This window comes from Schistocerca piceifrons, chromosome 4 (assembly GCF_021461385.2).
Source record: "Schistocerca piceifrons isolate TAMUIC-IGC-003096 chromosome 4, iqSchPice1.1, whole genome shotgun sequence".
Taxonomy (NCBI): domain Eukaryota; kingdom Metazoa; phylum Arthropoda; class Insecta; order Orthoptera; family Acrididae; genus Schistocerca; species Schistocerca piceifrons.
The window spans coordinates 478201216-478226814 of record NC_060141.1 but is presented as its reverse complement, the minus strand read 5'-3'; positions in this window follow the sequence as shown (position 1 = coordinate 478226814).

Here is a 25599-nt window from a genome sequence, read left to right as displayed (position 1 = left end):
CTGAGGCGAGGCCGCCATGTGGGACTGGGAACCCGGTAACCGTGTTCCGCCGCTGACCACTCGGCTCGGCTCAGCTCAGCTGCCGAAGACTGCTCACAGTTGCGTTGGGCAGTCCCACAGTCCACCAGTTCTCCAGCTCAGCGCGTTCTCGCTAGCCGACGTCCAGTGATCGAATACCGCGCCTGACAGCAAGAACATCCGCTTCACGTTGCGGATCACCTCGTATCGGCAGCACTCGGGACCAGAGCAAGAACACTTGTTCGTCGTTCCCGTAAAAGTTCTCGGCCGTCGGACATTTAGTTTGTTTGCAACTGCCTCTTACCACGGGAATTTTTGAAAATCCTTCGTATTACATTACTTTTGTTGCCCCATAATAACTTTAACCTGTTACGAGAAGGTAGTGTAATGTTCCCAATTCTTCACTTACTTTGAGCATGTTTATTTATCGATGTGGAAATGGAAATGAGCGTTTGGCGTCATTGGCCGGGAGGCCCCTTGCGGGGCAGGTCCGGCCGCTTTGGTGCAGGTCTTATTACATTCGACGCCACATTGGGTTACCTGCGCGCCGCACGGGGATGAAATGATGATGAAGACAGCACAAGACCCAGTTCCTGAGCGGAGAAAATCCCAGACCCACTTTGAGCATGTTTATTTATCGATGTGGAAATGGAAATGAGCGTTTGGCGTCATTGGCCGGGAGGCCCCTTGCGGGGCAGGTCCGGCCGCTTTGGTGCAGGTCTTATTACATTCGACGCCACATTGGGTTACCTGCGCGCCGCACGGGGATGAAATGATGATGAAGACAGCACAAGACCCAGTTCCTGAGCGGAGAAAATCCCAGACCCAGCCGGGAATCGAACCCGGTCCCGTAGGACGGCAATCCATCACGCTGACCACTCAGCTGTCGTGGCGGACATTTATCGATGTATTGATATATTGAGCTATAGTCATTGAATAGTATTTAGCTCGATAATTACTCGACCGTGACGACGTAACTTTCTCAGGCTACTTCTCTTCTGTAGTATGTAAATATTGCTGGATTGAAATGCTTCATAACATCAGTTTCTTCGGAATAAATATGAAGAGTTTCTTCAGTGACATTTTCCCTTTGTTCTTAGAGCATTAATAAACCGAACAGATCGTTCCATCGAGGAAGGTGGCGCAGTGGTTAGCACACTGGACTCGCATTCGGGAGGACGACGGTTCAAACCCGCGTCCGGCCATCTTGATTTAAGTTTTCGTAATTTCCCTAAATTGCTTCAGGCAAATGAGCGTATGGTTCCTTTGAAAGGGCACGGCCGATTTCCTTCCCTATCCTTCCCTAATCCGAGCTCGTGCTCCGTCTCTAATGACCTCGTTATCGACGAGACGTTAAACACTAATCTCCTCCTCCTCCTCCTCCTCAGATCGTTCCTAATATAAGAACATCCCATGTACGAATACTGCCGGCCGGTGTGGCCAAGCGGTTCTAGGCGCTTCAGTGTGGAACCGCGCGACCGCTACGGTCGCAGGTTCGAGTCCTGCCTCGGGCATGGATGTGTGTGATGTCCTTGGGTTAGTTAGGTTTAAGTAGTTCTAAGTTGTAGGGGACTGATGACCTCAGATGTTAAGTCCCGTAGTGCTCAGAGCCATTTGATTTTTGTACGAATACTATTTGGTCCAGATCGAACATAAGACTTCTAACGTCAGCTTGACATCTCTAAATAATTTACATTGAAATATTTCTCTGTTTCTTCAGTCGCTTTCAGTATTATAGACCGTGGCGCTTGCTCCAGTGGCGATGTGTTACTGCGATCTCGAGCGAAGGTCCTTGCAACTTGCAGGAACGCCCCCGGAGGAACCGTGTTCTCGCGACGTTAAAGCGATCGTCGTCTCACCTGGAAAAGATGCCATTGTCCGCCGAGATGACTCGCCGCATGCAAAGCAAAATCGCACGACAGTTGCGCGCTACAATTTCTTCGACTATAATGTAGTTCGCCCAGCATCAATCGTCGGAGAGATAGACGTAGAATTACGCATCACTCTTCGTAAGTGATAATGTAACACAACAACAGCCAGTTCATTATAAGAGTAAAATACCGTGGAAACCAGTTTTTTTTTTTTTTTTTTTTTTTAACGAACAGTTTCATGAAAATCGCATCGGAAAGACTGCACAACAAAGAAACAACGCTTAACCAAAAATAGTGGTGTCCGTTTGTTATCCAAAAAGTAAAATGTTATCTCCGAAAAACTAGCTTCAGACATGGATGTAGCTCGCTTTATGTGCAAAAAAATGTATTTTCATTTAGGCATAACAGACGACGCGACATCTCTACTAATAGGCTTAGAGAACCGAGGATTTTTTCGAGTGCAACCGGCTACGTGGCTGAGGCATACGATCTCTTAGCAGCTACACTATAGTCGCCAAAGCTCCCTGGTATGTTTTCGGTTGGTGGTGGTTTCCGAGAACACAGCTAACGGGTAAAATGTTTCGTTGTTTCTTAATTATTCTCAGTTTCCACGCAGTTTAAAATAGAACCTGTCTTCTTCAACATGTCTCCAATTGTGGGCTTTCAAATAGAAATGAAATGGTGTACTGGTGTGGTGCTCAACTAGGTACCCTCTGACTCAGTGATGAAATATTAAAAGTTTTGGCTGGTTTCGTGGTCTATGGGGCTGGTATACGTGGTTGCCGCATTACAGGCCAAATACTACTGAGTCTACAGTATACCATATACACATGAATCGAATGGTCGAAGGTTCCTATCACTCGGCAATTGCGAATTTAGAACGTAACAAAGACGCTTGTAAATGAAAGATTGCAATTAAATAAAATCTACAGGTACTATCTTAACGAATGGTTCAAATGGCTCTGAGCACTATGGGACTTAACTTCTGTGGTCATCAGTCCCCTAGAACTTAGAACTACTTAAACCTAACTAACCTAAGGACATCACACACATCCATGCCCGAGGCAGGATTCGAACCTGCGACCGTAGCAGTCGCGCGGTTCCGTACTGAGCGCCTTAACCGCGAGACCACCGCGGCCGGCTATCTTAACGACTTTAAATGATGAGTACAACAGTAGAAGTACTTTTGAGAATGCGGTATATTTCTGCGAAACACTTATTGGTGTCGATTGTCCAGCAATTAAATAAAATATAAGTTGAATAACAGGGAAACAATAGATTCCTACTGCACGTAATTAGTAATGAACAACAACATAGCTCGCGAGATATTCACCTCTAAACACACACTGTCTTCACTGTAGAAACCTCGGAAATCTCACAAGTCCCCAAGTCGGCACTACGGAATGTTTCTACCTCTCGCGTCCACGCGCAAACTGCTCCACTCAAAGTCGTTCCGGGACTCCGCGTCCGTCGCCGTACTGCCCCGTGTCCTGTGCCGTACTCCCCACAACTGCCCCCTGTCCTCTTCTGAAACGATGCTCCTCCCCACTTCCATGCAGTCTCTCCGCGTGTCCTTTTTGCAACGATCGCTGTGATTGACTAGAGCGCTCCCGCCCTGTCTTCAAGCAAACGCACACTCACAAACATAATGAAACATATTCGAAATACTGGATTTTCATTTAAATACTTGAAATTAAATAAATATTCCTACGCCTGGACCATAAACACGCTCTAACACACATTATTAAATACATAAACAAATTAAATAAACATATACCAAAGGAATAGCAACAAAAGGTAGGCCAGTAGCTTAATATCCTTGTGCTTTCTAAAACACAGTAAATTTTTAACCAATTTCTTCATGAATAGTATATATCGGATATAAACAAAGACATAGATAAATAAATAGATTTATAAGCATGCTGCTACCGTTTTTTTCGTGTAACTGTGGAGTACTTATGGCCTGCCGCGATCGATAGTAATCGGCCGCTTTGACCTCCAATAACTCATGTACTATTTATGTTACATGCCTGTAATTCATACCAATTTAGCTTTTCACTAACTGCTTTCTACAGAGCCGTAGATCGACGAGATAGGAAGAACCATTTAGATTTTGGAAATTCGTTGCTGGGTGTTACTTGTATAATTTATCATGAGATACTAAACTTTAAACTAATAAATATATTGAAAACCTGATTACACCATCAGAATCGTCGTGCAGATAATGGTAATGTACATGTTTCTTTTTGAGGTATCATGATCCATCTGGCTACTATTAATTTCTATACGAACTGCGAAATGTCTGCCGTTAGGGTTTCACAAAGTCCGCCATCTTTCTCACTCCCAGCTTGTCTCCTTCAACGACACAGCGTCACAATGGAATTCCCAGCCACGTAGCTGGACCATGCGCAGGGGGGGACCCTCTCGTCCGGCTAACGTTCGCCACCACGTGTTTGCTGCCTGGCCCCGGCTGGCCGAGCAAATATTTTCAGGGCGCCACAAATGGTTCAAATGGCTCTGTTCACTATGGGACTTAACATCTGAGGTCATCCGTCCCCTACACTAAGAACTACTTAAACCTGACTAGCCTAAGGACATCACACATATCCATGCCTGAGGGAGGATTCGAACCTGCGTCCATAGCAGCTGCGCGGTTCCGGACTGAAGCGCCTAGAACCTCTCGGCCACAGCACCCGGTCAGGGCGCCCCAACCCGCCTGTTACCACACACGATGGAATAATATGGCGTGACGATTCACACCATCGTGGAGAAGGCACCGGCAGTCTCCAGAGGAAAGTTCCAGCGAAGCAACTGCGATGTGCCGAAGGGCCACCGCTATTTCATGTGTGTTGAGGTATGGTTCCTTGCTTTCATCCAGTGAACAGGCCGTGTTTTCGTGTGGACGTGGTTCGAACTCTCGGTTTACAAAATCATTTGTCGTTTTCAATTGCACAGTGCATGTGAGAGATGTTCACAATCGCGTAGCTCAGTTCTCGATAATGACATCTATGCGACGCAAATATCCAACACACATACCGTGTAGAGTTATCTTTTTATTTTATATTTTGTATACCAACGTTTCTGAATATCAGGAAATTCAGAATGGAAAGCGAAAGAATACAAACTTCGAGGATATGTGTTCCAGCAGTAAATGATTACACATTGTCGCAGCAGCGCTCTTTGTCAAGCTCGGGCAGCGGAAAGTGGTCAAAAGAAGCGGAATGTGAAAAGAAGTGGCAGTATGATTAACCGACATCAAAGTGCGCAGTACCAGAATTTTTTGCTTTCGGGACGTGTCCATAGAGGCATCTCTACAGTCGACAATTCAGAACATTCATTTGGGCCAAGTCGTACTCTGGTAAGAAATTACAAAGGCTTACAATTGTCAGGTGACGCCATGTAGGACACTTTCGTGTCAGTTATGACTGTACGAAGATAAGTGCAACACTGAGTACCCGTCCGGGAGTCGAACCACTTCGGTTATCAATGTGCCTCGCTGATTGCGCAGCTGCGGAGGCGGATAGTTGTGCCAGCCGTCGAACGCTGAAAAGTGATCGGTCTTTCGGTAATGGGTTTGTCAATCCATGACGATTCGTGTCGTACCGGGCGTGCCGACAGTGACACGTTTCCAGAACGCATGGATAGAGGAGAGTCGCAACCGACATTCAGGTACTGGTTCAAATGACTCTAAGCACTTGGGACTTAACATCTGAGGTCTTCAGTCCTATACACTTAGAACTAATTAAACCTAACTAAGCTAAGACAATCTCACACATCCATGCCCGAGGCAGGATTCGAACCTGCGACCGTAGCAGCAGCGCGGTTCCGAACTGAAGCGCCTAGAATCGCTCGGCCACAGCGGCCGGCTCAGGTACTGGACCACGAAATATGAACACAGCATTGGCTGGTCGTCATACTACCTCAAACACAGCGTTTACTCAGTGCTCCAGTACTACAAATGTGGACCTAAAAATTATTCCATTCCATTCCATCTTGCCGTCGTGATACAGCAACCTTATTATTGCTACTACGCAAAAAAAAAGAAAAAGAAAACACTCTAGAACGACCCGTTTCGCCCGAATAGGGCTTCATCGGGTTATGTTAAAAAATCTGAAAATGTAAAAAGTTTCCAATTTTTTAAAATAACGTGATGACGTCCTATCCGAGCAAAACGCGTCGTTCTTGAGTTAATAAAGAAAAATGTGCAACTTACGACTGTTTTTTCTTAAATAGTAAGTGTTGACGTGTTTGCGAAGACTGTTTGAGCCGTCTGCTGCTGGTAGACTGGTGCCACGCATTTTCTTCGTCGGCCTCCAGTAAAGTAACCAAATTGTACAATACATTGCAGAGAAACTTCAAAGTTACGGTATTAATTTCCTTTATTACGTGATGAATAGCTTCGAGCCTGAGCTCATTGTCAAATCATCCAGTAAGCTATGTAATAACAAACACTACGATAGCCACATGAATATTCGTTGTAGTTAAACATATCTTCAGAATAAAGCAGAACTTCATTTCTTCTCGACATTTGACATGAGTAAGAGACGCTTCGCTTTCTGCATCTGTTATTTTTTAATTTTTTTCTATGACATGCTCGGTTAGGCAAACCTGAATTTGCTTATTTTAGTGCAGCTTTATACACACACTACGCGCTGTACCGATATTGTAGTATAATTTTCTCCGAGAATTTCCTTACCTTGTCAACAAACCTGAGCCTGTAACTTGCTTTACACAGGACTGAGTCTGTGCACCTCTTCGATTTCCGATCCCTACTCACGGAATTTGCCATGATTGTCACCAAGCTGATGCAATGGTAAGACAGTGGACTCGCAGTCGGGAGGATGGAGGTTTAAGCCCCCTTTCGCCCATCTAGCTTTAGGTTTTCAGTGATTTTCCTAAATTCCGGAAAAGTTATTTTGAAACTGCGCCGATTTCTTCTACATCCGTCCCCTACGCGTCATTGTACTTCGATTATAATGACCTCGTCGTTGGCGGAAGGGCCCTAATAATCGTTCTTGTCTCGCCGTGGTTTTCTCGAATCATAACTCCTTAATCGTGTAGTCAAAACCACTAGAATGTTACGTTTCATTAACTGCACAGCATTACAGTTCTCCTCACGTAGAGCTAGGCGGCAGTCTTAACACCAGCCGGCCGGAGTGGCCGAGCGGTTCAAGGCGCTACAGTCAGGAACCGCGTGGCCGCTACGGTCGCAGGTTCGAATCCTGCCTCGGGCATGGATGTGTGTGATGTCCTTAGGTTAGTTAGGTTTAAATAGTTCTAAGTTCTAGGGGACTGATGACCTGAGAAGTTAAGTCCCATAGTGCTCAGAGCCATTTTCTTAACACCATGTTGATATCTTGCTGTGAGAGAGAGTATGTTCGAGCAGATTTATTCACGTAATACTATTTCAGACGACTGCCACGTCCGAGATTGCAGCTGGTATTATCCACTAGTTTCTCAATAATTATTTAAGATGAACAGAGAAGTCCGTCAGTTCCCTGATCATATATGGGCATGATGGGCATAGAGATGAAAACATAGGCTTGAAATGGTAGATTGTTAGCACATAAACCTTTGTATGCGTCAGTCATCACTGACAAACGCGACTGTAGAACACAGAGTGGGTCCGATGGCTGTAAACTGTCCTTCACTGGATCGTGACGACCGTGGTCAACCGAGGACGTAGAGAAGATATTAAAGCTAAACCTTCGTTAGCGTGCAGACTCCGGGGGCCCCTGCGTGTACTTCTTTTTTGTTTTTTAATTGGGGTTACGCAGATAGGCCTAGCTCCGGCTTGGTTGACTAATATTTACATAGGACCAAAATGAACCTTTTTTTAAGTAAACGGACGCTTCTCTTCCATTGAACTGCCGTACTCCTGCCCAACCCCAAAGCACAGCTTCAGATCTCTGCTGATATAGCTATTTGTTCGGGAAAATATGACATGTTATAGATGATAGTATTGAAGACACTGTTTCGTCATCAAGACTGGTAAAGGGAAGTTCGAGAAACTTATCTTCTATACACGTGAAAGGATGAAACTCGCGGTGAAACATTTAAATTCTCATTAGCACCGTGAGCCCGCCAAATGGCGGGGTAGACTTAGACCACATTTCCTGGTCGTTAGTTGCAGCTCTCGTCGAGTGACGTCACGGTCTAAAGTTGTGTATTTACGGTGAGTCATTTACACGCCTCTTTAGCCGAGGCCAAGAAAGCATGTTTTTGCTGTGACATTCGATTCTGAGGTAGCTGGTTTGAATAGTAGTGGTGCAAATGACTGGTAAGGTAAGGAGAATCGATGGCGTAAAGTTTCTGCTAAGCAGACTCAACACCAGTGCTATTGGTCTAATTTCAAACCTTTCTACACTTCATCACGGAGTGAGACCATGGGAAACTGTTGATGGTGATCCGCTGTCAGATTCGGACGTTAAACTCGAGGGCTCACATGGTGACTTTAGAGAGGTATTGGCTCTGCTACCGACGAGTCCCAACATCTTTCTACCATCATTATCTTCATCAACACCATCACAAGCTTAATGATTGCACGGAGCAGTGAGCTACTTCATTAGAGTAAAGAGAGCCTCATAAGCGTTTCACATTTTCAGTTCGTGAAGTCTTAAAGTTCCAAACATGCGATTAAGTCCTTTGTTTACCACTGCAGTTTTCTATTCGTTCCATTAAGAAAATTTTAGCTTCTTTACTTAGGTAACATGACTGCTGTGACGCATATCCAATTGTCTGGCTTATGTCGCTCCGCATTAAAGGGCTGGTGATTTTAATTTTGACAAAAAAAAGATTAGTTGACATTACTCCTTTAGTGGAACGAGAAAACATACCTGCTAAGTGGCTCACATATTCGGAAGTCAGCTTGTGACAGAGTAGCGTTCGACCACTTAAAAGATAATTAGTTGTAGAAAAGCGAAAGAACAATATATCATCAAGAGAAAAATTTGAAATCTGCGTAGGACACGCGTTCTGTCTTGTGAAGATGTGCTTACGCCCTAAACTAGTTTTGGAAAAATAAGTAATTCATTCAAATCGTAATGGGGCTGATTTAGTGTGTTTTCTCGTTAATACATTCATAAATACCTGCGTGAAAAGCACTCGTGGATAAACAAGCACAGCATTTTTCGTGGTGCTTACGTCACTTCTCGTCGCGCAATCGTGGACTGTTGGATACAGATTTCTTCGGTACCAATATACATTGCCAGACGCCAGCTGTCCTTAAATACGTATATGAAAACCACTACAGGGCTAAATTAATTGAATATGCTTGGACTTGTGATAAACTGACATTTCTCAAAATAACCATATTATAAAAGCGACGAGGTAACATAAGTAGATGGCGGGTTAGCATGCTAATCCCGTCAGACAAGTTTAGCATCAGCGCAGTTGCTGCGTGCGGCTCGTAGTGTATTTTTATTTCTGCAGACTTACACACTCTAAGTCGCTCACGTTTATCGTTACATTTTCATTAGAAATTATTTGTCAGTACTTCAGCTGTTCTTATTACCAACAGTTTTGCATTGCTATTTCCGTGTTTTGCTAGCATGTCTCCAGGTACAGACTAGTTGCCTTTCTGCCTTCTTATTGTTATGAGTCTCAGAGGTGGCAAATGGACAGAGATGTGATTTCAGTTTGGTTACTGAACGTCACTGTTTAATCTATATTATCATGTAAGGTTTACCAGTGGATGCAGTTGATACCAATAATTTCCTTCATGAACCAATCAGCTGTTTATCATTCCAGGCTGTTCATGGTGCTCCGTGGTGACTACAGTGTCGACATGAAATTCCTGAAAGTTCCTGCAATTCGTGCGAACTGCGAAGCACCCTTTGTATAAATCGATTATCATTCTTACCGATGGGCGCATTACATGCCTGAAACAGGGGGTTTGCTTATTAAGATAGAGAGAATCTATCTTGAAAATTATTGTCGTCTGTATTTACTGACTCACTACGATATCTACGTCAGAAGTATTCATTATTAACTTTCGAAATACAGCAGTTTATATCATGAGAGCCTGGTTGATTTATGCCGTCAGACGATATTATTCTCGAATGTCACCCGGGTCATTCCTGCTAAACTGTCAAACCATGGTTCAAATATTCATCGAGTGAGGCAGCGCATACCGCGTGGATAATACACTGAATTGGTACCTGGAGAGGCATTGTTCATTTCGGTGGAGCTATCGTGGTTTTCTCCCCAAACGTCGTCCAGCAGAGTTGGTGCTCCGTGCCCTGTGGCCTTGATATCTGTAGAGCGTTCTCAAACTGACATTATCCATTCTTTCTTCCAAAACACTCCTGGCATTCATGTGATGATATCTCTGAAGAGTTCTTAGGCTTATGCTCATGTGAGAGAAGGCTGCATAGTCCGAAAGAAGGCTATGTAGTCCGTTGTTTTAGCAAGTGAACTAACTGCATGTTTCACTCGCATTATTACAGCTTGTACAGAAATCAGACGGCAGTTACAAGAGTCGAAGGATACTAAAGGGAAGCCTATGTATTGTTATTTTTCTTACTGTTATTATTATTATTATTATTACTACTGTTGTCATTTGTAATTTAGAACTCAATCTTTGCGGGAAAGACAATAATTATTTGTATCAATATAAAAGCCTCCGCGTTAGGAATCCACGCCTTGAGGGTACTGTATGCGACGTTTGTTATCTACTAATGCAGCAATGTTAACAAAGACATTTAAGACAATCGAAAGAAATTTCAGAAGCTAGTTGTAATGTTGTGGTCTTCAGTCCGAAGATTAGTTTGATGCATGTCTCCATGCTAGTCAATCCTAAGTAAGCCTCTTCATCTGTGCATGACTGCCGCAACCTAAATCAATTTCAGACTTCTCACTGTACTCAACTTTTGGTCTCCTTCTACAATTTTAACCCCCCCCCCCTCCCGTCACCCCCCCCCTCCCCACACACACACACACACACAGACACACACTTTCTCCCAGCACCAAACTGACTATTTCTTGATGAAGCAAGATGCGTCCAATCAAATTATTCTTTCTTCTAGTGGTATTGTGCAATGAAGTTCTTTTTCCACCAATTCGATTCAGCATTCTTCTACAGCACTACATTTCAAAAGCTGTAAGGGAGACAAAAGGGATATGTGGATAAAAACTACAGAAAACTTAGATCTGAAAAGAGACAGCCATAAAGTTTGGAGACTTTGAGACGCCTAAACAATGACCCGACTAAGACCATTATACATCATAATATCACTGCCAGTCAAATAGCACATTAGTTACTGATGAACAGGAAGCCAACACACGAACCACAAAAACCGAAATTGCAAAGAGAAGAGCAAGAGGAGAGTAATGGCCTTACGTCATCACTGAGCATGCAAGAATTACAGAAGGCTATTAAACAAAGTAAAAATGGCAAATCAGCTACCTTGGATGATATACGAACCTAGCAAATCAAACACTTCGGCTTAAATACAAAGAAATGGATTCTCCTACTTTTCGATAACTGTGTAAGGAGAAACCAAATTCCAAAGATATGGCGGAAGAGTCGAATGATTGCTTTGCAGAAACCTGGCAAAGAAGAAAATGATCCAATAAATTTTAGACCGTTGCAGTACTTTGTCATCTCTACAAATTGCTGGAAAGATTGATTTTAAATCGCCTATCACCTGCAATTGACCCCTCACTTATACCTCAGCAATCAGGATTTCGTCCAGGTAAAAGCTGCGCTGGACAATTTCTAAATCTCACACAGAGTATAGAAGATGGCTTTGAAGCTCGGAAGGTGACAGGAGTGGCATTTGTCGACTTATCAGCGGCGTATGATACAGTCAGTCACCAGCTACTACTAGTCAATGTCTACAGTTTGGTCAAAGATTTAGGTCTAATCAGACTCATCGCCTCCCTTCTGCAGAATCACAGGTGCTTCGTCGACTTCCAAGGACAGAGTAGTCGATGGAGACTACATAAGACTGGCCTCCCGCAATGAAATGTTTTGGCTCCAGTTCTATTTAATCTATACACGAACGACCAACCTATAGCTCCAAACACCAGGAGCTTCTTATATGCTGACGACCTCGCTCTAGCCACCCAGAGCACAGATTTTGAATCAGTTTAGAACAATCTCACGAATGCCCTTGAAGATCTATCCTGATACTACAACACAAAGCAGCTTAAACCATACCCTTCAAAGATCCAAGTGCGTGCGTTTCATTTGAGAAACAAGGAAACCACTCGCAAGTTGAAAGCAGTATGGTCGGGGGTCGAACTGGAACACTACGAGACTCCAAACTACCTAGGAGTGACACTTGGCAGATCTCTCACTTTCAAAAAGCACTGCATGAAATGCAAGTCGAAATTTTCCACCAGGAACAATCTCCTACTGAAACTGGCCGGATCACAATGGGGCAGTCAACCTGAAACAATCCGAACGTCTGCAGTGGCACTATGCTATTTTGCGGCAGAGTATACCCGTCCTCTTTGGTACATTTTTGAGCAGGAAATTACCCATCCTCTGTACGGGCATGAACCGCATCCGCAACGACTGAAGTCAAGGACGAGTTTTCTTAGGACATCAAAGGAACTTAGAACCACTGCTGAAAAAGCTAGGTTTCAATTATGGAGGGCTACGACCTACCTTCCCCCTGGTTGGAAAAGAGTTGGAAAAACTTCCTGTTAGATTAAAACTGTGTGCCGGACCGAGACTCGAATTCGGGACCTTTGCCTTTCACGGGCAAGTGCTCTACCATCTGAGCTACCCAAGCACGACTCACGCACCGTCCTCGCAGCTTTACTTCTGCCAGTACCTCGTCTCCTCCTCGGTTCGGCACACTGTTTTAATCTGCCAGGAAGTTTCACATCAGCGCACACTCCGCTGCAGAGTGAAAATCTCATTCTGGATAAGAGTTGTTGAAGCTTTGCCTCCAGGCCATGACGGGGACTGGACAACTTGGAAGTCCCTGAATAAACTGAGATCGTGAGTTGAAAGACCAAAAGTTAACTTGGCAAGCTGGGGATACACTGATCCAAATGATATTCGGTGTGACTGTGGAGAAGAACAGACAGTTCGCCACATGCTTCGGTGTCGATTGTGCCCGTCTCCTGTACAGAAGATGATCTTCAACAAGCAGCAGAAAATGCACTGGAAGTGGCCAAGTTTTGGTCAGAAGTAATTTAATCATAACTGTGTAAAATGTTTGTACATGTACCGTTATGTTTATGACACGAGAATAATAATAATTTTGAAAGCTTCTATTCTCTTCTTATCTGAACTGCTTATCGTGCATGTTTCACTTCCGAACAAGGCTACACTCCAGACAAATACTTTCAGCAAACACTTATTGACACTTAAGTTGATATTCGATATAATACTCTCCATCATGGACGTGAAGTAATGTTTGTTACGCTTTTACAGTAACATATTCGATGTTAACAAATACCTTTTTTTCACAAATACTTTTCTTGCTATTGCCAGTCTGCGTTTTATATCGTCTCCATTTCGGCCACCATCAGTTATTTTACGGCAAAACTAATCCATTACTTTAAGTGTCTTATTTCCTAATCTAATTCTCTCAGCATCACCTAATTTAATCTTGTTAATGTTTATTTTATAATCTCTTTGCAAGACCTTCCATTCAACTGTTCCTCCGAGTCCTTTATCGTCTCTGACAGAATTACAATGTCGTCGGCAAACCTAGTTTTTATTTATTCTGTGTGAACTTTAGTTCTGTTTCCATTATTCCTCCTCGGTTCCTTCACACTTTGTTCACTGTACAGATTGAATTACATGGGGAATACGCTGCAGCCCTGTCTCACCAATAAACCTTTGTTTTGCAACTGGTTGGCTGATTTTTTTCAACATCTTCAGATTTACACAGTTGCTGATTCGCAGCCATGTTCTAGATTTTCTAAAAAAAGTTAAATATTTGTGTGAAATAATACGACCAAATGCTTTGGACAAAGATCAAAGGCAAGAAAAATGGAAGTAGCTTTTTAATTCACAAAAAACCTGAATAAGAAGAAATCTTTATCTATAAATGCAAAACTCCCGCACTACAATATTGTCATTAGACCAGAACGCCTTTGTGCTTCAGAATACCTTTCGTTAGCTATACGCAGACAATTTGGTGAAATAGAAAAAGGAGGAAAGTAAAATAATAAGGGAAATCTTGGGATCAAAATACGACAATGTGAAATGGAAATTAAGAACTAATAAAGAAGTTCATGAAGAAATAGAACGAATATTAGACACAACGGGGAAGAGAAGAGTTGTATTCTCTGTCACTTAAAAAGGCTAGATGAAAAAAGAATAACAGAAGGAATTTTTAACTTTTGTGAAATAAACACAAAAACTCAATGACGTGGGTCAAGAGAGATAAAGCAGATTTGGGGGAAACGGAAATAACGGAGGAGGAAGCAGAATAAAGAGAAACGTTCAGAGCAAAAGTAAAAAAATTCATGGGCTTTCAATAGAAAACAAAGAAAAAGGCAGGTGTAATACGTACAGAAGAAAGAAGAGAAATACTTAGGGAAAGAATGAGGAACTACTGGGAAGAAAGGAAGGAGAAAAAGAAAGAATCCGTAACTTACTTCATGTGGTACTCAGTTGGACATATAAGTAATCAAAAATGTGTGTATCAGTTGTACAAGTAGAGTCTTGATGAGAATGCAACGCGTAGAAATTTACACTAACATTTATTATATTTCTACAGTCACAGCTTTTGCGTTTTAATGGGAAAAAGGACCATCCAACATAACCATAATTTATTTGACTTGCTCAACGTGCCGGCCTTCGGTGGCCGAGCGGTTCTAGGCGCTTCAGTCTGGAACCGCGCGACCGCTACGGTCGCAGGTTCGAATCTTACCTCGGGGATGGATGTGTGTGATGTCCTTAGGTTAGTTAGGTTTAAGTAGTTCTAAGTTCTAGGGGACTGATGACCTGAGATGTTAAGTCCCATAGTGCTCAGAGCCATATGAACCATTTTTGCTCAACGTAATAAATAAATCGAATTTCCATCTGACTAGAGAGATCGTCACTTAGGCGGCGAAATATTGGAGGTCCTTGTGGATAGTAATTATATACGTGGACGTTGTTCTCAAATTTTCAGTTTCTGTTTCCAGTTATAAAGGAAATTTCCTAATAACGGCAACGTTATACATATAAAGGCTTCTATAATGTATATTCATTCTGCTTTCTTTCTTCTATCAAGACGTATAGATAACCTCACTGAACTAATGAGATGAGGCTCGTGCATGATAAAGATATAAGGAAGGAGAGGCACACAGCAATCAGTTGCTATCCCATTAGCTTTTATTGCTCTTGCCTATCAAGATTTTTGCTACAAATAGCCATCTTCGGTGCTAAAGTACAGTAAAAGGTACAAAATCAGATTTTATTTACTTTCCATAGAACAATAGCCGGCCGCGGTGGTCTAGCGGTTCTAGGCGCGCAGGCCGGAACCGCGCGACTGCTACGGTCGCAGGTTCGAATCCTGCCTCGGGCATGGATGTGTGTGATGTCCTTAGGTTAGTTAGGTTTAAGTAGTTCTAAGTTCTAGGGGACTGATGACCACAGATTTTAAGTCCCATAGTGCTTACAGCCATTTGAACCATAGAACAATAAGTAAAACACAATGTTATCCAGTAGCTGCTATTCATTCTGGTCAAAACACCATTTGAGTTACAATCCAACAAACTCCCGGCAGTACATGTCACGATTTGATCATACTGGTGTACAGGCAGAAGGAAACTGAGGCAGTTGTTTACAGCAAGTACAACAGCTTTAGTTTACAATAGGTAGTGCAAGTAACATCCTCTATGTTACGAATTAACTAACTGAGTTTCATTTGAATATAGTTGTCTAAAAACACCTTTTTTAAATATCTAAAATCAACAATCATATTTGCACACCACTTCGAAATATTCAAGAAACGTCAACATGTAACGTGCTTGTTCATATCGTAGTGGTGGAGCAACCTATCAAAACCTATGCAAAGGAACAATTAACAGGTTCGTACAACTACTATATACAAAATTGCTACATCACTTTAGGAATAATAATTAAAAAATTAAAAAGATTTTGTTTAAGATCATCTTGAGAAAATACAGTTACATACCAAAGTGAATTTTGTCAAATGCTGAAACATAGCATAGTCAGTAATATCATAGTGGTTGAGTGATCCACTAAACATTCAATACAAAAGAAATATAAAAGTCCTTATCAAAAATTTTTATGAAGATCTGTTAACATCGTAGTAAAATAATGAAGATCAACAAGACAAGGTTGATTTAACGAGGTAACTCAATAAAACATACATTTTATACGTAATCGTGTTGTGTAGCTCCAACTGCCTTGCTGCGTTTGCAGAAAGACGACAAAACAAGCTGCCATTATAAGTAGCCTTGAAGGATAAAATTGAATATTAATTTACTTGTTTGGGGGTAAAACACATATAGCATTCGATAGTACCAACAAAATGGAAGACAAAGCGATCCACTAACAACAATAAATTATGTTGTCACATGTTACTTTGCCAAAATTTTGTCTTTTTAAAGGCAGACCGAAATTTCCATATTACCCTTCCTCCTCCCCCCTCCCCCCCCGTGAACCCTCCCCTCCCCCCCCCCCCCCCCCACACACACACCTCTCTGACTCCCCTCCCGTGGCACACCCTTCACATTTTAATGCAGTTACTTCTTCGAGTTTTGGTGCTCGCCGTGTATGTAACGTAAGTGCAGTATGCGTTCATTTTCGTCGTCCCATAGTGTGAACGCCGTTTTTAATTGTGCTGTTCGTGCGGCCAGTGTTTACGTGCTACGTCTTCTTCGAGTGCCATTTTAACTCTATGTGGATTTTATGTAAACTTGCCTCTTCAAACTACCCCTTTTTTGTATATTTTATCTCCAATTGTTTCCCCTTCTCATTTGTAAATTTTATCTTTTCTCCCTGCATTTTATATATGTACTGTTCTCCTGTGGTATTTTATATAATCCCTTGCCTGAATAGTGGCGAATTGTGCCGCTGCCAGTCCACCCCCTACCCCCATGGGTCAAGGGAATGAAATGACAATAAAGGGAAAAAAATCCATATTAAATCCCTCTTGTGTCGTGATGCATCTTAACCCGAGCGGAAGACCTTCGAAGAACTCCCAAAATCGGCTGTCTTCGCCAACACCTGCTCGTTATTAGGTGAACGCCATATGACTTCAGGTTTTAGTATATCTCCAGGAGGTCCATGAAGCTGCCTTTCTCAGCTTTGTGCAACAATTTGACCCCCGACCTCAGAGAGGGGCCGGTGTGTCACTCTAAACCAGGTGGGCAACGAACACGGGTCTCTCAACTATATTTTGCCTTTCCAAAGTTTGAATGCTCACCAAACCTGATCTCAACGCTTCTACCTGTCTGTTCCACGTGACAGGCGTCTTAGTTTGGACATTCCATTCTGTACACACCTGATTCGTGTTGTATATTTCTTTAATCAACCCCATTAGCCAAAATACGGCCAAGGCTGTTCGTACTTTGTATCTGAGAAAGAAGCTGTTATATTTTGTGTTTTCATAGCCGATGCTATTTTTGTACTAAAGATGCCATAGTATGGCAAGCAAATGAACTGGTTTCTGTACCTTCCATTTCGTTGCTACCTACGGTTTCTCTTACATTTTGGTATTTTTTTACAATCATTTTGGAAATTTTAACTACAAAAATGCCCTGGCAATGTATTAAACAGGATCTCAGTCTTTTTCATGTTCAGCTGGAGAGAATGGGAGCTTAAGAAGATGGTTAGTAGAAATAAAAGAAGTCATTCTTATGTTGATTTTGTTAATTTGAATGGTAGTCAGTAATAATATCAGTGTAAGTGTTTTTTCTGAAAACGCCGTTTCTGTGTTTCTCATTATTATCATTCCTGATGTGTAACTCTAGGAAGCTAATGGAACCATTGGTTTCCGTTTCGCAGATGAACTTTTTTTTTTAATGTAGTCCATTGAACCTGTCTACAGTTGTGTGAATTACGTCATCGCTGGCATTAACAAGCAGCTGTGTGTCAGCAACGTACCTGGTACATATTTTCAGGATGGTTGATGAGTATGTCCCCCAGTAAGCCGGATATGGAGGTTCCTATGCTGTGACCATCATTTTGAACATACATTTCTCTGTTAAAGTAATTGTACATCAAAACTAGCGACAACAAATCAATAAATTCGCTAATTTCATCAATCGACAGCCTACTTTCATCGCACAAACTTCCCTTAATAACTCCAGTAATATTGGTAGCCGGTAAATGCGTATAAAGATTCACTGTCTAGAGGCACACGTTTCATACAGTCTGCAATTTGTATGTTACTAATGCTGTTGGTCAATTCGTAACCATTTTTGGTTGAAAATTGCCTACTGAAGTGATGATGTTTCTTTAAGAAATTAAGACATTTGCTTCCCGGGTTCGATTCCCGGAGGGGTCAGGGATTTTCTCTGCCTCGTGATGACTGGGTGTTGTGTGATGTCCTTAGGTTAGTTAGGTTTAAGTCGTTCTAAGTTCTAGGGGACTGATGATCATAGATGTTAAGTCCCATAGTGCTCAGAGCCATTTGAACCATTTTTAAGACATTTGCTAGCGACTTTAATGAACGCGTCCCACCTCCCAACGACAGTTGGTCTTATCGCCAGTGAATCTTTATGGGCCTAATCTGCGCCCTAAGTATGTGGGTCTGTGGGTTCATTAGCTTGAGTTGTTGTAACTCTACGGGCGAAAAGATTTCTTTATATGTTTTTAACTCAGCGTTCAGTTTTTTATTTGGTTCTCGTGTTGGATCCCTATCTTTCCTTGTGATATTGTTTTCAACGAAAATTTTTTTACTCTTAGTGATGTATTCATCCTTCCCTAATATCACCACGAAGCTCCCCTTATCCTGATTTCGTAACGATAGCATCGTCATCATTAAGCTGGGGGATGTACTACCATCTGAGGTCATCTGGGGTTCACCTATTCAAGGAGCAGAGCAGCCGATTTTGGAAGCTCTTCGACGATCTCGTGCTTCGGGGCAAAAGAAGTCACGACCCAAGAGGAATGTAATACCGGGATTTCGGGCTGCCTTTAAAAAGACAAAAACAAAGCTTGGCATGGTGGTATGTGAGAACGTAATTGTTTCTGCTATATCTAATGTATTTTACCACTAAACAAGTAAATCAGTAATCAGTTTTAGCCTTAAAGACTAGGTGTCATGACAGCTTGTTTTGTCATCTTTCTGCAAACAGCGTAACGCCGTATTTCTTTTTTATTAAATATTTAGTTGATCACGTAACCACTGTGATGTGAGTGGCTACGCTATGTTTTAGCCTTCGACTAATTTCAGTTTGGTATGTAACTGTATTTCATCAAAATGATCTTCAACAAAATCTTTTTAATTTTTACTTCTAAAGCGATGCAACAATTTTGTATAGGGCGGGGCAAATAAAAGTGGCCCGAGAACGGATTTCCAAAAAATCGTTCAAGTGGTCCTGAGCGCTATGGGCTTAACATCTGAGGTCATCAGTCCCCTAGAACTTAGAACTATTTAAACCTAACTAACCTAAGGACATCACACACATCCATGCCCGAGGCAAGATTCGAACCTGCGAGCGTAGCGGTCGCGCGGTTCCAGACTGAAGCGCCTAGAACCGCTCGACCACCAGCGGCCGGCACGTTGAGCAAGTCAAATAAATTATGGTTATGTTGGGTGGTCCTTTTTCCCGTTAAAACGCAAAAGCTTAACATCTGAGGTCATCAGTCCCCTAGAACTTAAACTACTTAAACCTAACTAACCTAAGGACATCACACACATCCATGCCCGAGGCAAGATTCGAACCTGCGACCGTAGCGGTCGCGCGGTTCCAGACTGAAGCACCTAAAACCGCTCGGCCACATCGGTCGGCCACGGATTTCCAGGATACATCATTGACATGATATGCCGGTCTGTTGCGACAAGCGTCAGGTTGATTTGGTAGGACTCAGGTTGATTTGGTAGGACTCAGGTTGATTTGGTAGGACTCTGAGGCATTTCCTGGAGAACTGCATCCACATTTTCTGGTGTGCGGTCACGTTTCGGGATATTTTTTTGACTTGTTCAAAATAGGTCCCGCCTGACGCCATTTTCGGACTAAGCGTTGCATTGCATTCTTTGATGGCACTTTCAAAACATTAAACTTCTCAGCAAACAACTGACCAAACCGTGCCGCGCGGAGTGGTCGCGCGGTTAGAGGCATCATGTCACGGATTGCGCTGTCGCTCCCGCCGAAGGTTAGAGTCCTCCCTCGGGCATGGGTGTGTGTGTTGTTCATAGCATAGGTTAGATTAAGTTAGTTTAAGTAGTGTGGTAGTCTAGAGAACGATGACCTCAGCAGTTTGGTTCCTTAGGAATACACACACACATTTGAACATTTAAACCACACCGTTTCCACGACTTTCTTGTCACGTGACTTTCCGCAACGAACTCCTGCCGCTCCTCCGTAATTACCATCGTTCCTTTGCACTGCTCCACTCGCATTGGCGCAGCCCGCACTACACTCAGGACCGGTGCGGATCACGTAGAGGGCGTACACGTGGAGTGCGCGTCACGGGGTGTGGTTATATGTATACATTCAAATCCAATCGTATCCTCTCGTCCGGGCCACTTTTATTTGCTCCACCCTCTATAACAGAGCTGTAAGAACCTATTAATGATCCGTCTATGAAACTAATTGAACGTAGTTTGTTTATTGCCATACGCGTTTCACTTTTATGAAGCATCATCACTGGCGATTTCCAGCGCTGTTAGCTCGTACGTGTGCTCCTGGAGATGTATTGGTTAGTTTCCATGCTCCAGTTCTCCGATTTCCGGCGTTCTTTCACCCGCCGGAAATCGGCCAACTGGAGCATGGAAACTAACGAATACATCTCCAAGACCACACGCATGAGCTAACAGCGCTGGAAATCGCCACTGAAGGTGCTTCACAAACAAAAGAAGCGAAACGTTGTTGGCAATAAACGAACTGCCTTCAGTTAGTAGCATAGACAGAACGTACCTCCACGAATTCTAAAGCAACTAAGGAAAGACGGAAAACAGAAAAAAAGACTATTGATGGTCCTTTGCACAGGCGTCGACGGATCTCTTCACCTCTAACATATGAGCTTTGTAAGCTGGCATTTCTTGAATATTTCAAGGTGGTAAGCTAATATGCTTGTTTTTAGATATTTAAAAAAATGGTTCAAATGGCTCTGAGCACTATGGGACTTAACTTCTGAGGTCATCAGTCCCCTAGAACTTAGAACTACTTAAACCTAACTAACCTAAGGACATCACACACATCCATGCCCGAGGCAGGATTCAAACCTGCGACCGTAGCGGTCGCGCGGTTTCAGACTGTAGTGCCTAGAACCGCTCGGCCACCTCGGCCGGCTAGATATTAAAAAAAGCGTTTTTAAACTACCGTGTCAAATGAAACTCTATTGGTTAATTTGTAACATTGAGGACTTTACTTCCACTACATGCCGTGAACTAAAACTGTTTTTTACTTGTCAAACGACTCAGTTTCCTTCTGCCTACACATCAGTATGCTCAAATGGTGACACATACTGCCAAGAGTTTGTTGGATTGTAACTCAAATGATATGTTGACCAGAGTGGATGGCTGCTATTGGATAACATGGTGTTTTACTTATTATTCTCTGCCAAGTAAATTAATTCTGGTTCTTTAAAGTTCTTTGTAATTTAGCACTGAAGATTGCTATTTATAGCCGAAATCTAGATATACAGGAGTAAGAAGGAACTATTTGGACTGCGATTGATTGCTCTGTACCTCTCCTTCCTTATAGTCTACGGTCGCTGTGGTGATGGAATCAATGTTGATATAGATATATCGGATATGGTGACAGACTTTGAACAAACCCTTCAGTCGTTATTTGTACATGCAGCGTTTGGAGGCAGTATTGAAAACGTTTTGCAGTTTTAAATGTGTAAGAAGTCGTATTTTGTTGTTAATGAAAATTTGACAGTAATAAATGAAGTAGTTGTGAGAAAAGTATGTCTTCCTTCAAGTATTTGTAGTGTCCGAGAAGACTCCTTTGTTTTAATTCCACTGAAACTCAACAAAATTTGTGACCTTCGGCGCATCACGATAGATCTCAGTTGCTCGTGGTAACAATTACTTCGTCAAGTTTACAGTGGCAGATTCAGTGAAAAGTGTTAGATATGATGCCCTGTGTCAGTCAAGCGATTTAAACGAAAACTTCAAAGTATTTTCTCGTCGAAGATAGCATGTTCGAAATGTTCGTTGTTTCAGGAAATTTTTTGCTTTCAAGGAAACAAGGAGCGAATCATTTTGTGGTTGTGGGTTGCATATCCTTGTTAACAAGAAAGTACTTGAATGTCACTTGAATTTTTGAGACGACTGCACCCTCATCGTGCAAGATTTAGAAAAGATGTATCTCATATAAAGTTTACATGCAGATCTAAGCGTGGCTCCTTTTCACCGTCCGCGATCAGCCTTCTGCCATCTGGTTGGTGGCTGTTCCGTCGAACTGGACGTTACCACGTAACATCCGCATTCACTGAAAGTAGGAAAAGGGAAATAGCGCGTTAGGGCCGGATAGCTAGCATTCCTTGGCGCTGATTCGTCGACCTCGAGTCTCCGTATGTCACGCAAGCATTCGTTTCGGATCGAAATGTACTGCTGACTCAGCGGCCAGCTTCCTTCCACGATAGCCACTGCGCGGGCTGAAAACTTTGTGGAGAGCTGACGACCTTCCTGTTCTTCGAGGAAGACGGTAACGAGGTGAGCCACTGTGCAACTGTGGGGTCGACAACACGCAACGTGTAGAAAATGTATGTAGGTTGCAGTAACGAAGTATCGCGCTTACGGATTCAGTACTAGCGCTGTTGAGATGCAGTTTCAGAACGACGACCAACAGATATTAAAATTCTACTCCGACTATAAGAGGGTGCAGGCAGTGGACGTCCAGCCTTACAAGTGAAACCACAAACACTGGTTTATGTTGCCAGCTGTCAGCTAGCCAAACAGCGAAACACAGTTAAGCTTTCCGCTGTAAGACTTAGTAAGACGTCCACCAAGCACAGAAGCCCTTCATCAATGCAGTGATGGAGCGGTAAGTCGTTAGGAGTCCCTGAAAACAAGTTCTAGAACAACTCTGGAATCGAGCCACGGATTATTGGAATCGTAGGCCGCAGCGTACACGTTGGAGCAATGAAGGCGCTGCAGCGCTAATTCTCTCAAAAGCAGGGTTTTGTTTAAGGAAGAATCAAAGGGGTTGTTCAACCGGGAGTGTAACTATTTCCGTAGATAGAGCACCAAATTAGTTTTGGTGTTACGATGAGCTGTGAAAGCAGGTACTCATTCAGTCTTCTCCTTTCCAATGGACGGATCACCGTGAACAGTTTCATATGCTCTCACTTCATGAAACTTTGCAGAGAGGTCCGAGATTTAACACAGACAAAATGACACAACTCTTTGTTAAAGTGGGCATGGACGGTACCATTTTGTTTTGGCTACTCTAGCGACATGCTCCGTTGATTTGGCGCGAGGATTTCATTGTGTATCAGGACAGCAGACAAACGAACAGACAAATTAATTACATATCTTTTACTGTTTGAGGTGGTGATTAAGACTTTGACTTTCCTTGTAGCAACTGAAAGTATCATTGGTACTATGTGGCGGCGTTTCTTATAAGTTGAAGAAAGAACTGCAGCCCGAGATGTAAGCCAAGTTTTTTTATATGTGTGTCGTTCCCATGTTGATTCACACTTTATTTTTCCCACCATTCATGGTGCGCCATTTGACTTATCATTAGAGTTGCAAGCGTTTTTTTTTTTTTTTTTTTTACGTAGGATGTTTTATTATGTGACATGGCCAAAAGCTGGCGTTAAAATTGTATGATGAGAGCTGTTATGCTCAACTTCTTACGTATGTAAGTGCATCTTTATATACGAATATTAATTATTACTGTCTTGTATTTTTCGTATTCATGACTAACTAATTCGACGGTCACGAATGTCTTTCTTGAGGGTTCCAAAAATATGGGAATCGCATGGGGAGAGATCAGGACTCTATGGAGGATGTGTACGGGCTGCACAGCGGACCCACGTGTTGTCAAGGTTGTTTCGACTACGCTGCAGAAGTTTCGCTAGGTAACCCTTAGACATTCCGCATACAGCCCTGATCTCTGCCCAGGTGATTTCCATAGTTTTGGAGCCCTGAGGCAAGGGTACAATCATGGTTCCATAAGCAACCGAAAACTTTTCCATGAAGGCATTGACCGTCCCGTCTCACAGTGGGATAAATGTATTAACAGCAGTTAAGATTGCTTTTGAAATAATAAAGTTTACTTATTTTTTCCATCTGTTTCATTTTCATTTGACTGGCCCCGTAACAATGTTCCGCCCCTCGGGACGTCGCTCAGTTGCAAACAGTACTAACTAATAAAACTAAGACAGACCTCCTGTCCCAGTTCCATGCAGCGATTAACGAAAAAAGAAACTGCACAGTATGCAATTGTCTTCATTTAGTTTGTAAAGAAAATGACGTAGTTAACAACAAATATAATTTTATATTCTTTTAGACAATTACGGGTACTTCGCCACATCGAACTAGCTCCCTAAACGTTTATATTCAAATACTTTTAGTAATAATAGCAGTAGCCCGAGACTGGCGAACCGCTGTATAAAATTTCCTTGTTTGAGCACTGCGACGGAGAGATGCGGACTCTGTGCTGTTTGGTTCTTTGCTCCCCGCTTCGACCACATATTCATCATTCTTGCGGGAACTGCAGGCCCCCGGAAATCGAAACTTGGTGTCGGCTCAGTTCTTAGTTTACGACGTGAAACAGATTTTTTTTCCAAAAATATTAATGGACCGATTTTCCCCCATTTGCTGCACTTCTGCCGTCATTCAGCAACTTATTTCTTTTTTCTTCTTCTTCTTCTTCTTCTTCTTCTTCTTCTTTTTTCTCTAGAACTTGTTCCACCTGGTGCCAGGTCCATTGAGTGGATTTGCTGTCTCCATTTTGTTCGATCGTGGGTCAAGTCTGGATGAAGATTTACAGCCTTCAGGTCGCTGTGCAGATATCGGCCTATCGCTGTCTTGGTCGTCCCTTGGATCTCTTTCCTATCACTTCCACTGTGTAAGCTGCCCTTGCTATAGTAACTTCTTCTGCGCGCACCACATGTCTTAACCATCGCAGTCGGCTTTCTCGTATTTCCTTGTGAATCGGCGCGACCTCAAAACGTTTCCTGATAGTATCGTTCGAGACGTGGTCCAGTCGAGTGACCTGCATCTTTTGTAGCTCTCGGTGCCGTAGACAGCGACAGGTAGATCGCTCAAATCTTCTTCTTCCGAGGAGCACAAGTGAATCCTGTTGTCACTCGCAACTTCATGTAGACTACCAGTGTCCTTGCGTTGTTATCGTCTATTAAGTGGCCTTCGCCAGAATTTGTAAAACATAGTTAAATTTTGTTAATCATGGTAGACACCCTCAGGCAACGTTGATGGTGCCAGCTTCTCTTGTACTCAAGTTTTCTTTTTTTTAAGCCGCCATATGGCGTAAGTCAGTCTTTCCACTGTTGCGTTTGTCGCTGTAAACCAAACTTGTTCTCCGCAGCCAACATGACATCATCAGGATAGAGAAGTAGCCATGGTAGTAGCATGTGGAGGTCCGATGTGACAATGAGAAGAACGAATGGTAGTCGTGATACTGAAGCACGATGTAATTT